This window comes from Trachypithecus francoisi, unplaced genomic scaffold (assembly GCF_009764315.1).
Source record: "Trachypithecus francoisi isolate TF-2019V2 unplaced genomic scaffold, Tfra_2.0 Lachesis_group13, whole genome shotgun sequence".
Classification (NCBI taxonomy): Eukaryota; Metazoa; Chordata; class Mammalia; order Primates; family Cercopithecidae; genus Trachypithecus; species Trachypithecus francoisi.
Genome location: NW_022681458.1, coordinates 52,434,057 through 52,448,618, shown reverse-complemented (window position 1 = coordinate 52,448,618; position 14,562 = coordinate 52,434,057). Strand labels below are relative to the sequence as shown.

The window sequence follows — 14,562 nt, the reverse complement described above, 5'->3', positions numbered from 1 at the left end:
TAAAAAAATACTTTTCTCTGTATCAAAACCTTTTTTAATTGAAAATGACCAGACATCCAAAATAATTTGGATGACTCATCATCAAAAATAATTGAGATTTTAAATTACACAAAAAGTTCACCTACAAGCATTTATCCTATTTACATGTACTCAATTCTTTCTTTTTTTTTTAAGTTTATCTGGATTACTTCTGAAAACTGAGATATTAGACAAAGCTAGCAGTTAGTTCCTTGTTAACCATTTCATAACCTGAGAATATCTGGTGTTCACCTAAGTAAGAACCTTAAATTCATGGATATTTTTGATAATAACTCAGAAGATTCAACTGTCTTTATTAAACTAACAACATTAAATTTGTCCAAAAACTCACACAAAGGTTATTTGTGTTTTGGCTGGGTTTATAGTTTTATAACCTTCTGTGTCAAACCCTGACACCTCAAAATATCTAGCAGAGACAAATATAAAACCTAGACAAAAATGTATGCTGACAACTCCAAAGACATTTCTATTTCTACCTTAATAATTTTAAAGCCAGCTTATTTATTAAAGAATTACTTAAATCATGTGAACTTGAAAAATATTTGGACTTATTTAATTTATGACCCCTCTTTATTTATAAGCCAATTTAGTAGACACAACATATAACATAATAAATGTACATACACATAAACACATCGAAATGTGTATACACACACATAAACAAAGATCCAATAGCTTTTACCTCAGAACTCCAGCCATGAGATAGCAATACAAACTCACTGTTTTATGAACATGTTTACATGGCTAAACTTTGCCCCAAGAGGTAATCCAATGAAGGATGTGAACAAGAATGTTGAATGAAACAGTTTCCATTGCAGTTTGATTTTTAAAGGCCAAACCTTCCCATACTCCAAAAACTCTGGGATCAAACAGCATCACAGAAGAACCTCATCTACTAAGCAGACCTGACCCTGCTTAGAATAGCAGCATAGAAGCCTGGATACACAGAACTCCATCCCACTTTCCTGTTCAATAACAATGAGGCTCATGGGGATGTCAAACCGCCCCAGACACCAAGGAATATTGGGAACTATACTGACGCATGCACATAAACAAACAATCACCAAAGCACAATCCACCTGCTTCAGCAACAAGCAAGTCCCAAGAGTATTCAAACTGAAACAGTCGGAATACCTCCTCTCTCCGTTGGTTGGGCTTGTTCATCCTGCAAATGGAAATTCTTTTGGAGTTCCCCAAACTGAGAAGAGCACATCCCCCTGTCTGGTACCCACAAAAGACATTAACCCATCCAGATGTAGATGTCAAATATCAAAGGCTACTCTTCCTAGGCAATTAGGAATGCTGTTGGGGCTGACAGCAGCAGGACCAAAGAAAGAGAGACCAAGACCCACCTCCGGCCAAAAATAGGCAGGTAGCTGCTTAGTAGGCCTTCTGAAACCCTTCGGGCCTGTGGCAGCCAAGCCACAAGCAATGTGTGCCTGGTCAGGGAACCAAAATGTGTTACTGAAACACCAGAGGTTCAGTCTAGGTCCTGCTACTCACCATACAAAAAAACAATTTTCTAAGACAAGTATTGCCTGGAAAAAGGCTTTATGCATGTGCTGCAAAAGGAATTATGGAGGGGTAAGAAAGAGGAGTTGGTCAACAGGTAGCAGGCGGTCAGTTAGTCAGTTATGACAGGTGAGGGGCTATGATTCAGTTCCTCTATATTATTTGAGAGGCCTGATTATTGGTCTTACAATTTTAGATGCATAAGATAAGACCAATGTAGCTCCTCAAGTTTTAAGACTGAGAGGGTCAATTTCCAACATTAATTCTATGGAACAATTGGGCCAGTTTCACATGGGTATAAGTCAAGCAAGACATGTGTGGATGCAGTGGCTTTCCAGCAGGCAGCTGGACATAACGATCTGGAGTTCATGGAAGTGGTCTAGGCTGAAGATATGGATTTAAGAGTCTTCAGAACATAAATAGAGGCAGAAGGCCTGAAGGTGGGCTAAGATAGGATCATGTGAGGGAGAAAATATAGCAAGAAGGTCACAAGACCAGGAGCAGAGCTCTGAAGGCCCCTGATATTTAAGATTATACCTAAGGGATATGAGGAATAGCAGTAGGAGAAAAAGGAAGGTAACTTATTAGAGAAGTATCTCAGGAAAAAAAGGGAGAATTTTCAGGCAGGAAGGACCAGTCAAACAGTATTAATAGAAGTGGGTCAAGTCAAAATCATAAAAATAATTATTGGATTTGGCAATATGGAGGTCATTCGGGAACCCACTGGTTGTTTCAATAGAGAAGGGGCAAGAACCAGACTGTAGAGGTTGAATAGAGAAGACTTGAGAAAATAAGATAGTTAATGTAGCCCAATTTATGCAAGCACTCCCATGAATGGAAGGAGAGAACAGTGACAGAGCTAAGATAGTCAAAATGACACTAATACATTGACCTAAGTCATTATATTACATTACTGCATACCAGTGTTAGTTGACTGAGTGTGAATGAATCAATAAATATTAATTATAAAGAAGTAATTGACTTTAATAGAAAGGTAACAAGTTCTCCAACACTCCTTTCCAACTTAAGTTTATCAGCATAGTACATTAATATAATGATGATTAGTTTTAAAAATCCTGGATTAGTTATTTAATTTATGCTCATTTCTTGCCAAATGCTAGCAAATCCTTGCAACGGATACAACTAAAATAATGAGCAACTATAGGCAGCTTGAGGCAAAGTAAAGAAAATTGGATTGGGTTCCACCTCAGGTTTCCAACCACTCACATATATGATGTTGAGCAAGTCTCTTCCTCTCTCCAGCTCTTAGTTTGCTCTCTATATAATGGAGTATGGGCTAAACAAGGATAGAAAATAGACAGCAAGTCATTTCAGTAATTGTAAAACCTAACTGGAACCCCAGGATAAGATCTTTTTGTAAGGAAAAATTACCTCAATGTTCATACCAATTTTTGCTTTGGTTACATTTGGAGATATGTATACATTTCACAAGATATATTCCATATCAAGCAATCAAAATCATCACATATATATGACATGCTAAAAGCCCAAATCAAAAAAAGCATTTTTAAAATATAAATCAGAAACACAATGAATTTGTTATTTGCTTTTACTATTTTTAACATTACATATAATTTAAAATATATATGACTATGTGCAGATATATTAGACACGTTAAGAAAACAGAAACCGAAGTGTTTCCAACAGAGAGGATTTAATGGAAGAAATTGGTTTCACAGGTGTCAGAAGGTTGTATAAGTAAAGTCACATAGAGGTAACTCAAGAAGTAGCTACAATGCCTGAGGTTAGGGAAACAAATGGGAAAAGATGGGGATAACAGGAGGAGGAGCCACCAGCCCTGGTGCTCTAAGGAAGAGGCTTGGGTTGGCTGCTGCTGGTTCTCTGAGGGAAATGTTCAGGCATTTCTGGAAATGCCAACAGGAGCTGGAGGCTGGAGCCACTTCCACAGTGGAGGTCACCACCTAACGCTTAGGAGAACTGCCATTTTGGAGTCTAAGACAGCAAGAATAAAACAAATTTTAAAACAGGAAGGAAGCCTTGTCTCCTCTTCCAATCCCCATTCCTCAGTAACTTCAAGAGTCTAATACTTTCAAAAAGCTGCCAAGGGAATCAGAGGTATGAAATCTGCAAAGTCACAGCCCTAGCATTACAAACTAGTGTCAAAAAGAAGGATATGTTGCCGAGAGACAACAGGCAAATTACTTGCACAACTTTGCTTTTAAAGAAAAGTAAAGGTTAATTGTATTGTAGTTAATAGAACAAAAATGAACACTGAAGAAAGTATCTTGCAAAATGTGAGAATTATGGGGATCCTTACATGAACAAATATTATAAGCAGAAAAGAGAAAGCTGTCCCATGATTAGGAACAGAAAGCAGAAAGAGGGAGGTAAGAAAGAAACTAGGGACTTCATGGAAAAGATTTATATTAAAAAAGGAAAATGACACAAATGTTAAGATACAATAATCATAATATTAAAAGTTCTATATAATTAAATTAGGTTTCTGGTATAAGAAATTGACCATTACATTGGTGCCACAGGCCATCATGAAATGTCTAAAATCTAGGATTACTGGGCTTCTATGCTCATGGCATTTGCTTTGTCAACAAGTGCCCCAGAGTTAAGATAGACCAATAGTGACATCTGCTGCCACGGACTTATTTTTAAAAGGGCCAGTCTCAACATTTTCAAGTTAACATTCCTGCCAAACCACTGGGCTTCTGCTGTGATGAGCCAGCATTTCTGGAACTCCTGTTTGTCATCTGTGCTATTAGAAGATTTTCTAAGGCGAATACAGAACATGGGAAAATGAGAGAATGTTTGAAAATGTAACTAAAACAAACAAAAACAGTAGGGACAGAGGGAGTAAGTGATGAGACAGAAACTTCACATTGTCTTTTCACATCCTGTTTTTCCTTTGGCTAAGTAAGTCCAAATTAATCTTGCAGTTGTTAGCAAGCATAAGCATGTTTTCAGTGAAAAGAAGGATTAATTAAACTGTTGCCAGCTTCAGTGGATTCCAACCCAAAATTTAGAGCATAATATTTAGATCAGAAAAAAAAAATAAAAGTTCAACGATCAAAGGAGGGTATGTGGGAAATTTTTAGAGCAACCCTTGCTTAGGAAACCACTTCCTAGCTAAGTGTTTACCTTGATTATACCTCCTTCAGCATCTGCTGACCCTCTGCTTCTTCCTTTTTCTTTTCTGAAAGGCAAGAGAACGTAAAGTTTGAATCAAAAATATGTTTTTGATTTTGAAAAAAACATATTATCACCAGTGTATAGTGGTCAGTGTGGCTCATTTATATGAACCCACAAATATCACCTCAAGAGAATCGTGGGTTAATTTATTTGCTCTAGAAAAAAATAGTAAATTATATGAATCTCTACCCCAGTTATGAAAGAAGATGAACAAAAAACACAGATGTTGCAGCTGATGGAGAACTGAATTAAGAGTTCTGGCTTCCAGTACAAGGTTCTGACCATGCCTCAATGTGTCATCTTGAGGAAATTACATAATTTCTCTGAGTCTTCGTTTTCTCTTCTGTAAAATGAAAGGATGAGGCTACATGAGGGATGAAAAAATGGGATGCAACTCATTTCCTTTCTTGGTTTACCTGGCAATAGTTGCCTATGAGTTAATTTCTGTAACTCATAAGCTGCATCCAGACTCTATGGAAAAGAGTGCTGACTGATTAGTAGAGTCTGCTGTGGACAACATAAATGTGAGCAGCTGCATACACACCACATAGATAACAATTCACAAACAAGACAATTTTTTACCTTTTCTTTAGCTGTAGATTCTGTTACCAGCCATCATTCTTAGTGCCTACTGTATTTTAGCTGTGCAAGATACTCAAAGAACAGTATTTCTAACCTTCACAACATTTTAAAGACAAGAAAACCAAGCTTCAGAAAAATTACATAATCTTTTCACAGCTGTATAACATAGCTGGACTCAATTACTAACATAATCTCCCAATATTCTCCATTATAAATAAAAACTTCTCATATTTTGGATCACATCCCCTAGCCCTCTCAAAACGCAAAAGCTATATTATAACATAATTGTGTCTTGTCAGATGATTCCTTAATATACCTGCATACTGGCCGGGCGCGGTGGCTCAAGCCTGTAATCCCAGCACTTTGGGAGGCCGAAGCGGGTGGATCACGAGGTCAGGAGAGCGAGACCTTCCTGGCTAACATGGTGAAACCCCGTTTCTACTAAAAAATACAGAAAAAAAAAAAAAAAAAAAAAACTAGCTGGGTGAGGTGGCGGGCGCCTGTAGTCCCAGCTACTCGGGAGGCTGAGGCAGGAGAATGGCGTGAACCCAGGAGGCGGAGCTTGCAGTGAGCTGAGATCCGGCCACTGCACTCCAGCCTGGGCCACAGAGCAAGACTCCGTCTCAAAAAATATATATATATATACCTGCATACCTACCTAAAGAAAGGATAAAAGTTTGGACATGAAATTTGGCTGGCCCACATAAACATAAAGGGCAGGGGAAGAGACTCAGGGCAAACATGGCTAAGAAAATGCTTTTTTCCAGCAAACAAACTGAATGTATGCTGAAAATTAAAAGTGACAAAGGAAGAAACAATAACTAAAAGTCATGTTTAACTTTAAAGCAAATAGAATTCTACACAAATAAAATTAGAGGGATACCAAATCCAAGTTGAAAAGAACCATAAAAACAGGATACTGTGTGTTGCCTCAATCTGGAAAGCATAGCTGACTTTATTGGTACAGTAATCTGGGGTGTAGCAGACACACGTGCATGTTCAATAAACACTATTTGATGGTGATGGTTTATAAGTAATTCAGACAATGGATTCCTGGTGAAAAAATATTTTTTGAAGTTTCTTTAACTTGATACAATATATTATAAATGTCTTAGGTTATAATATCCAGGAAAAGTAGAAAATAAACACATGCTAATTTTTTATTAGAACAAACTAACTCTTCTCATCAGATAATAGAATCCTCAGAAGTTTTGAAAAGTAGCATCACAAAATTGGTCTATATTGACTAGTTATAAAATTACATACTAATGCTTTCAAAGTAAACACTCAGAAATTTACAATTGCCTTTGGAAAATTACTCAGCAATATGCATTAGTAAAAAAGCTTTAAGAAAACCGGATGCAAGAATGAACCCATAGCAGAAAAAAATGAGTGTTAGTGGTCAAATTGGATTTCATATCAAAGCACCTTGTGTTCCTATAATTAGCAGACTAATTTATTCATATTATAAACATTTATTCTTCACTTATCATGTACTCAGTACTCCAGCAGTCACCAAGAATACCTTTATAAAATAAAACAGTCCTAACTTTGAGGAGTAGACATCTAATTAGAGACAGGCATATAAATAAAATACAAAGTGACAAGTAAATCAACTGGATATTTGACATACATTACATTTGACATGTATTGATATTTGGCATGTATTACATTTAAGGGAAGTAATTAATTTTCTCTCATGTGGTCAGGAAAGGATCAGAAAGACACAGAAGTACAGGAATAAAGTGAAGGTCAATATGTTTCTTAAGACACTATTAACTGACATGTTGTTTACATAATACTAAAATAGTCAAAAATTTAAAATTTTAAGTCATAGACTTTTAGACAGGCCCCACTCATATGCAAGAAAGTTCTAAAAAGAGTACAGTCAATAACCACATGAAAAATAAAATGTATATAATTACATAAAGCAAAGTGTTGACCTATTTTTCATCCCTACTATTCCAAGCCAATATCATTCCAAGGTGTGTGAACTCCCATCATGCTATCATGCACTAAGAAAGTCAACACAAGAAACTCCTGCAGAGTGTTATTCCACATGGCTTTGTGACTAATTCTGTTTGTGGAATGAACTGAGCTGTGGTCATGGGTCACTTTCAGCCAGGCCAAGAGACTGTTTCCAGAGTGTAATTGTTCTGGGCATCCAGGCACTTTACAGCATGTTCCCAATGCCTTTTGATACTTTGTGGCCAGGAGACTGCTGAGAAAATATTATTCACCAGATTTAGACTGGACTAGTCAAACTCCTGGTTATTACATCTCCATGTCAACACAAGCCATGTCTGCAACCAAATTTACCAGATGTTTCTAATTTCTCTACTTTCTGAACTACAAGTTGAATTTTTTTTCTGGCTTTGAAATATTTTAAACAAAGGACTTTCTGTGATGTCTCAGAAAAAGTCACAAAATTAAAACCCTGGCTAATATCAGAATAAGAGTCCTGGCTCTCCTGCACTGCCACAGGATGGGATTTCTTGCTTCTCACTGCCTATGACATTTTCTCAATGGGGTTTTTACCTATAGGAGTCTCCTTCACTCTCTGGAGATTCCCAAATGGCTAACATGTAGATAAACTTCACTAAATTCTGGAGTTAACTACACATCCTCTGTTGCTGTATTACCTAAAACAAATGCTATTTCAAATTAAGGCCTTAATAGCTACATAAATCATAAACTCACATACCCTTTCAAACCAATCATTGCATTTCTAGAACATCATCCAAAGATTTTACACATATTCACAATGAAGTTTTTGCAAAGATATTCATTACTACTTTGTCAAGACCTGGAATTTGGAAACAATCTAAGTCTTTATTAGAAGGAAACCAGTATGATATTTTGTTCTATGCCCACATAAGGAATAATATTCAGACCTTAAAATGATTAGACAGTTCTCCAAACATATAATAACATCAAAAATCTCCATAATAATTGTTAGGTAAAAAAACAAGATAAAGAACTAGGTTGATATATGTGGGTGTGTATGTGTGTATAAATACACAGTCAATACTTACATACATATAGTAAATTTTGTGTCGTTTTGAATTTTAATTTGCTGCTATGTACAAGTTTTTTTATTCAAAAATAAATAAATTTGGGAGAAATAAAGAAAAATAAAAATAAACTAAAAGGAGATTTTGAGGAAACCACACAATAAATTAATGAAAGGGGGCAGGATGAAAGGAAGAAAAAAGGAAACAGAATCCTAGATTCCAAAACCATGGATGGATCTGTCTCTTTTTTATTATAATTATTATACTTTAAGTTCTGGAGTACATGTGCAGAATGTGCAAGTTTGTTACATAGGTATACACATGCCATGGTGGTTTGCTGCACCCATCAACCTGTTCTCTACATTAGGTACTTCTCCCAATGCTATCCCACAGGCCCTGGTGTGTGATGCTCCCCGCCCCCCCGTGTCCATGTGTTCTCATTGTTCAACTCACACTTATGAGTAAGAACATGCAGTGTTTGGTTGTCTGTTCTTGTGTTAGTTTGTTGAGAATGATGGTTTCCAGTCTTATCCATTTCCCTGCAAAGGACACGAACTCATCCTTTTTTAGGGCTGCATAGTATTCTATGGTGTATATATGCCACATTTTCCTTACCCAGTTTAAAATTTATGGGCATTTGGGTTGGTTCTAAGTCTTTGCTATTGTGAATGGTGCCACAATAAACATATGTGTGCATGTGTATTTATAGTAGAATGATTTACAATCCTTTGGGTATATACCCAGTAATGAGATTGCTGGGTTAAATGGTATTTCTAGTTCTAGATCCTTGAGGAATTGCCCCAATGTCTTCCACAATAGTTGAATTAATTTACAATCCCACCAACAGTGTAAAATCATACCGATTTCTCCACATCCTCTCCAGCATCTGTTGTTTCCTGACTTTTTAATGATCGCCATTCTAACTGGCATTACATGGTATCTCATTGTGGTATTGATTTGCATTTCTCTAATGACCAGTGATGATGAGATTTTTTTTCATGTTTGTTGGCTGCATAAATGTCTTCTTTTGAGAAGTGTCTGTTCATATCCTTTGTCCACTTTTTGATGGGGGGGTTGGTTTTTTCTTGTAAATGCGTTTAAGTTCTTTGTAAATGCTGGATGTTAGCCCTTTATCAGATGGATAGATTGCAAAAATTTTCTCTCAGTCTGAGATTTCCTGTTCACTCTGATGATAGTATCTTTTGCTGTGCAGAAGCTCTGTAGTTTAATTAAATCACATTTGTCAATTTTGGCTTTTGTTGCCATTGCTTTTGGTGTTTTAGTCATGAAGTCTTTCCCACAACTATGTTCTGAATGGCATTGCCTAGGTCTTCTTCTGGGGTTTTTATAGTTTTAGGTCTTACGTTTAAGTCTTTAATCCATCTTGAGTTAATTTTTGTACAAGTTGTAAGGAAGGGGTCCAGTTTCAGTTTTCTGCATATTGGCTAGCCAGTTTTCCCAACATCATTTATTAAATAGGGAATCCTTTCCCCATTGCTTGTTTTTGTCATGTTTGTCAAAGATGAGATGGTTGTAGATGTGTGGTGCTATTTCTGAAGCCTCTGTTCTGTTCCATTGGTGTATATATCTGTGTTGGTATCAGTACCATGCTGTTTTGGTTACTGTAGCCTTGTATTATAGTTTGAAGTCAGGTAGCGTGATGCCTCCAGCTTTGTTCTTTTTGATTAGGAATGTCTTGGTATGTGGGCTCTTTTTTGGTTCCATGTGCAATTTAAAGTAATTTTTTCCAATTCTTGGAAGAAAGTCAGTGGTAGCTTGATGGAGATAGCAGAGAATCTATAAATTACTTTGGGCAGTGTGGCCATTTTCACAATATTGATTCTTCCTATCCATGAGCACGAAATGTTTTTCCATTTGTTTGTGTCCTCTCTTATTTCCTTGAGCAGTGGTCCATAGTTCTCCTTGAAGAGGTCCTTCACATCCCTTGTAAGTTGGATTCCTAGGTATTTTATTTTCTTTGTAGCAATTGTGAATGAGAGTTCACTCATGATTTGGCTTTCTGTTTGTCTGTTATTGGTGTATAGGAATGTTTGTGATTTTTGCACGATTTTGTATCCTGAGACTTTGCTGAAGTTGCTTATCAGCTTAAGGAGATTTTGGGCTCAGACGATGGGGTTTTCTAAATATGTAATCATGTAATCTGCAAACAGAGACAATTTGACTTCCTCTTTTCCTGTTTGAATGTTGTTTTTTTTTTTCTCTTGCCTGATTGCCCTAGCCAGAACTTCCAATACGATGTTGAATAGGAGTGGTGAGAGAGCGCATCCTTGTCTTGTGCCGGTTTTCAAAGGGAATGCTTCCAGTTTTTGCCCATTCAGTAGGATATTGGCTGTGGGTTTGTCATAAATAGCTCTGACTATTTTGAGATACGTTCCATCAGTACCTAGTATATTGAGAGTTCTTAGCATGAAGGGATGTTGAATATTGTCAAAAGACTTTTCTGCATCTATTGAGATAATCATGTGGTTTTTGTCATTGTTTCTGTTTATGTGATGGATTAAGTTTATTGATTTGTGTATGTTGAACCAGCCTTGCATCCCAGGGATGATGCCAACTTCCTCGTTGTGGATAAGCTTTTTGATGTGCTGCTCGATTTGGTTTGCCAGTATTTTATCGAGGATTTTCACATCGATGTTTACCAGGGATATTGGCCTGAAATGTTCTTTTTTTGTTGTGTCTCTGCCAGGTTTTGGTATCAGGATGATGTTGGCCTCATAAAATAAGTCAGGGTGGATTCCCTCTTTTTCTCTTGTTTGGAATAATTTCAGAATGAGTGGTACCAGCTCTTCTTTGTAACTCTGGTAGAATTCAGCTATGACTCCATCTGGTCTTGGACTTTTTTTTTTTTTTGGTAGGCTATTAATTACTGCCTCAGAACTTGCTATTGCTCTATTCAGGTATTCAACTTCTTGCTGGTTTAGACTTCGGAGGGTGTATGTGTCCAGGAATTTATCCATTTCTTCTAGATTTTCTAGTTTATTTGCATAGAGGTGTTTGTAACATTCTCTGATGTTAGTTTGTATTTCTGTGAAACTGGTGGTGATATCCCCTTTATCATTTTTTATTGCATCTATTCGATTCTTCTCTCTTTTCTTCTTTATTAGTCTAGCTAGCATTCTATCTATTTTGTTGATCTTTTCAAAAAACCAGCTCCTGGATTCATTGATTTTTGAAGGGTTTTTTGTGTCTCTATCTCCTTCAGTTCTGCTCTGACCTTAGATTTTTCTTGTCTTCTACTAGTTTTTGAATCTGTTTGTCCTTGCTTCTCCAGTTCTTTTAATTGTGCTGTTAGGGTGTCGATTTTAGATCTTTCCTGCTTTCTCTTGTGGGCATTGAGTGCTATAAATTTCCCTCTACACACTGCTTTAAATGTGTCCCAGAGATTCTGGTACGTTGTTTCTTTGTTCTCATTGGTTTCAAAGAATATCTTTATTTCTGCCTTCATTTCGTTTTTTCCCAGTAGTCATTGAGGAGCAGGTTATTCATTTTCCATGTAGTTGTGTGATGTGGTGCTAAGAAGAATGTATATTCTGTTCATTTGGGATGGAGAGTTCTGTAGTGTCTATTAGTTCTGCTTGGTCCAGAGCTGAGTTCAAGTCCTGAATATCCTTGTAATTTTCTGTCTCGTTGATCTTTCTAATATTGACAGTGGGGTGTTAAAGTCTTCCACTATTATTGTGTGGGAGTCTACGTCTCTTTGTAGGTCTCTAAGAACTTGCTTTATGAATCTTGGTGCTCCTGTATTGGGTGCACTTATACTTGGGAGAGTTAGCTCTTCTTGTTGCATTGCTCCCTTTACCATTATGCAATGCCCTTCTTTGTCTCTTTTGATCTTTGTTGGTTTAAAGTCTGTTTTATCAGAGACTAGGATTGCAACCCCTGCCTTTTCTTGCTTTCCATTTGCTTGGTAAATATTCCCCCATCCCTTTATTTTGAGCCTATGTGTGTCTCTGCACATGAGATGGGTCTCCTGAATATAGCACACCAATGGGTCTTGACTCTTTATTCAACTTGCCAGTCTGTGTGTTTTAACTGGGGCATTTAGCCCATTTACTTTAAGGTTAATATTGTTATGTGTGAATTTGATCCTGTCATTATGATGCTAGCTGGTTATTCTGCCCGTTAGTTGATGCAGTTTCTTCATAGTGTCGATGGTCTTTACAATTTGGTATGTTTTTGTAGTGGCTGCTACCAGTTGTTCCTTTCCATGTTTAGTGCTTCCTTCAGGAGCTCTTGTAAGGCAGGCCTGGTGGTGACAAAATCTCTCAGCATTTGCTTGTTGGTAAAGGATTTTATTTCTCCTTCACTTACGAAGCTTAGTTTGGCTGAATATGAAATCCTGGGTTGAGAATTCTTTAAGAATGTTTAATATTGGCCCCCACTCTCTTCTGGCTTGTAGGGTTTCTGCAAAGAGACCCACTGTTAGTCTGATGGGCTTCCCTTTGTGGGTAACCTGACCTTACTTTCTGGCTCCCCTTAAGATTTTTTCCTTCATTTCCACCTTGGTGAATCTGAGAATTATGTGAATTGGGGTTACTGTTCTTGAGGAGTATCTTTGTGTTGTTCTCTGTATTTCCTGAATTTGAATGCTGGCCTGTCTTGCTAGGTTGGGGAAGTTCTCCATTCTCCCCATCACTTTCAGTTACACCAATCAAATATAGATTTGGTCTTTTCACATAGTTCCATATTTCTTGGAGGCTTTGTTTGTTTCTCTTTATTCTTTTTTCTCTAATCTTGCCTTCTTGCTTTATTTCATTGAGTTAATCTTCAATCTCTGATATCCTTTCTTCCACTTGATCAATTTGGCTATTGATACTTGTGTATGCTTCATGAAGTTCTCATGCTGTTTTTCAGCTCCATCAGGTCATTTATGTTCTTCTCTAAACTGATTCTTCTAGTTAGCAATTCATCTAACCGTTTTTCAAGGTTCTTAGCTTCCTTGCATTGTATTAGAACATGCTCCTTTAACTCGGAGGAGTTTCTTATTACCCACCTTCTGAAGCCTACTTCTGTCAATTCATCAAACTCATTCTCCACCCAGTTTTGTTCCCTTGCTGGTGAGGAGTTGTGATCCTTTGGAGGAGAAGCAGCATTCTGGTTTTTGAAATTTTCAGCCTTTTTTCACTGGTTTCTCCCCATCTTCGTCGATTTATCTACCTTTGGTCTTTGATGTTGGTGACCTTCGGATGGGGCCTCTGAGTGGATGTCCTTTTTGTTGATGTTGATACTTTCTGTTTGTTAGTTTTCCTTCTTACAGGTCCCTCTGCTGCAGGTCTGCTGGAGTGTGCTGGAGGGCCACTCCAGAGACTGTTTGCCTGGGCATAACCAGCAGAGGCTGCAGAATAGCAAAGATTGCTACCTGTTCCTTCCTCTTGAAGCCTTGTCCCAGAGGGCCATCCACCCGATACCAGCCAGAGCTCTCCTGTAGGAGGTATCTGTTGGCCCCTACTGGGAGGTGTTTCCTGGTCAGGATACACAGATGTCGGGGCCCACTTGAGGAGCCACTCTGACCCTTATCAGAACTCGAACGCCGTGCTGGGAGATCCACTGCTCTCTTCAGAGCTGTCAAACAGGGACTTTTAAGTCTGCTGAAACTATGCCCACAGATGCCTCTTCTCCTAGGTGTTCTGTCTCAGGGAGATGGGGGTTTTATCTATAAGTCCCTGACTAGGGCTCCTGCCTTTTTTTCAGAGATACCTTGCCCAGAAAGGAGGAATCTAGAGAGGCAGGAATCTGGCTACAGCAGCCTTGCTGAGCTGCAGTGGGCTCCACCAAATTCAAACTTCCCGGTGGCTTTGTTTACACTGTGAGGGTAAAATCACCTACTCAAGCCTCAGCAATGGTGGACACCCCTCCCCCCACCAATCTCCAGTGTCCCAGGTCAACCACAGACTGCTGTGCTGGCAGTGAGAATTCCAAGCCAGTGGATCTTAGGTTGCTGGGCTCATGGGGGTGGGAACTGCTGAGCCAGACCACTTGGTTCCCTGGCTTGAGCCCCCTTTCCCAGGGAGTGAACGGTTCTCTTGCACTGGCATTCCAGGTGCCACTCAGGTATTGGGAAAAAAAAAAAAAAAAAAAAAAAAAACTCCTGCAGCTGCTTAGCATCTACCCAAATGGCTGCCCCGTTTTGTGCTTAAAACCCAGGACCCTGGTGGTGTAGGCACCAGAGGGAATCTCCTGGTCTGCAGGTTGCGAAGACTGTGGGGAAAAA

The 14,562-nt window shown here is 38.2% G+C and overlaps 1 long non-coding RNA gene across 1 annotated transcript in view; it reads right to left on the bottom strand.

The window, feature by feature from the left end:
- LOC117094745 overlaps nt 1-4,741 on the bottom strand; it is a 102,836-nt gene extending 98,095 nt beyond the window's left edge. Inside the window, exons 1-2 of the long non-coding RNA XR_004441663.1 lie at nt 4,684-4,741; nt 2,779-2,848 (exon numbers count right to left, since the gene is read on the bottom strand). This is a non-coding gene — a long non-coding RNA (uncharacterized LOC117094745). The remainder of the gene's footprint in view (nt 1-2,778; nt 2,849-4,683) is intronic.
- Nucleotides 4,742-14,562: the final 9,821 nt, after the last annotated feature.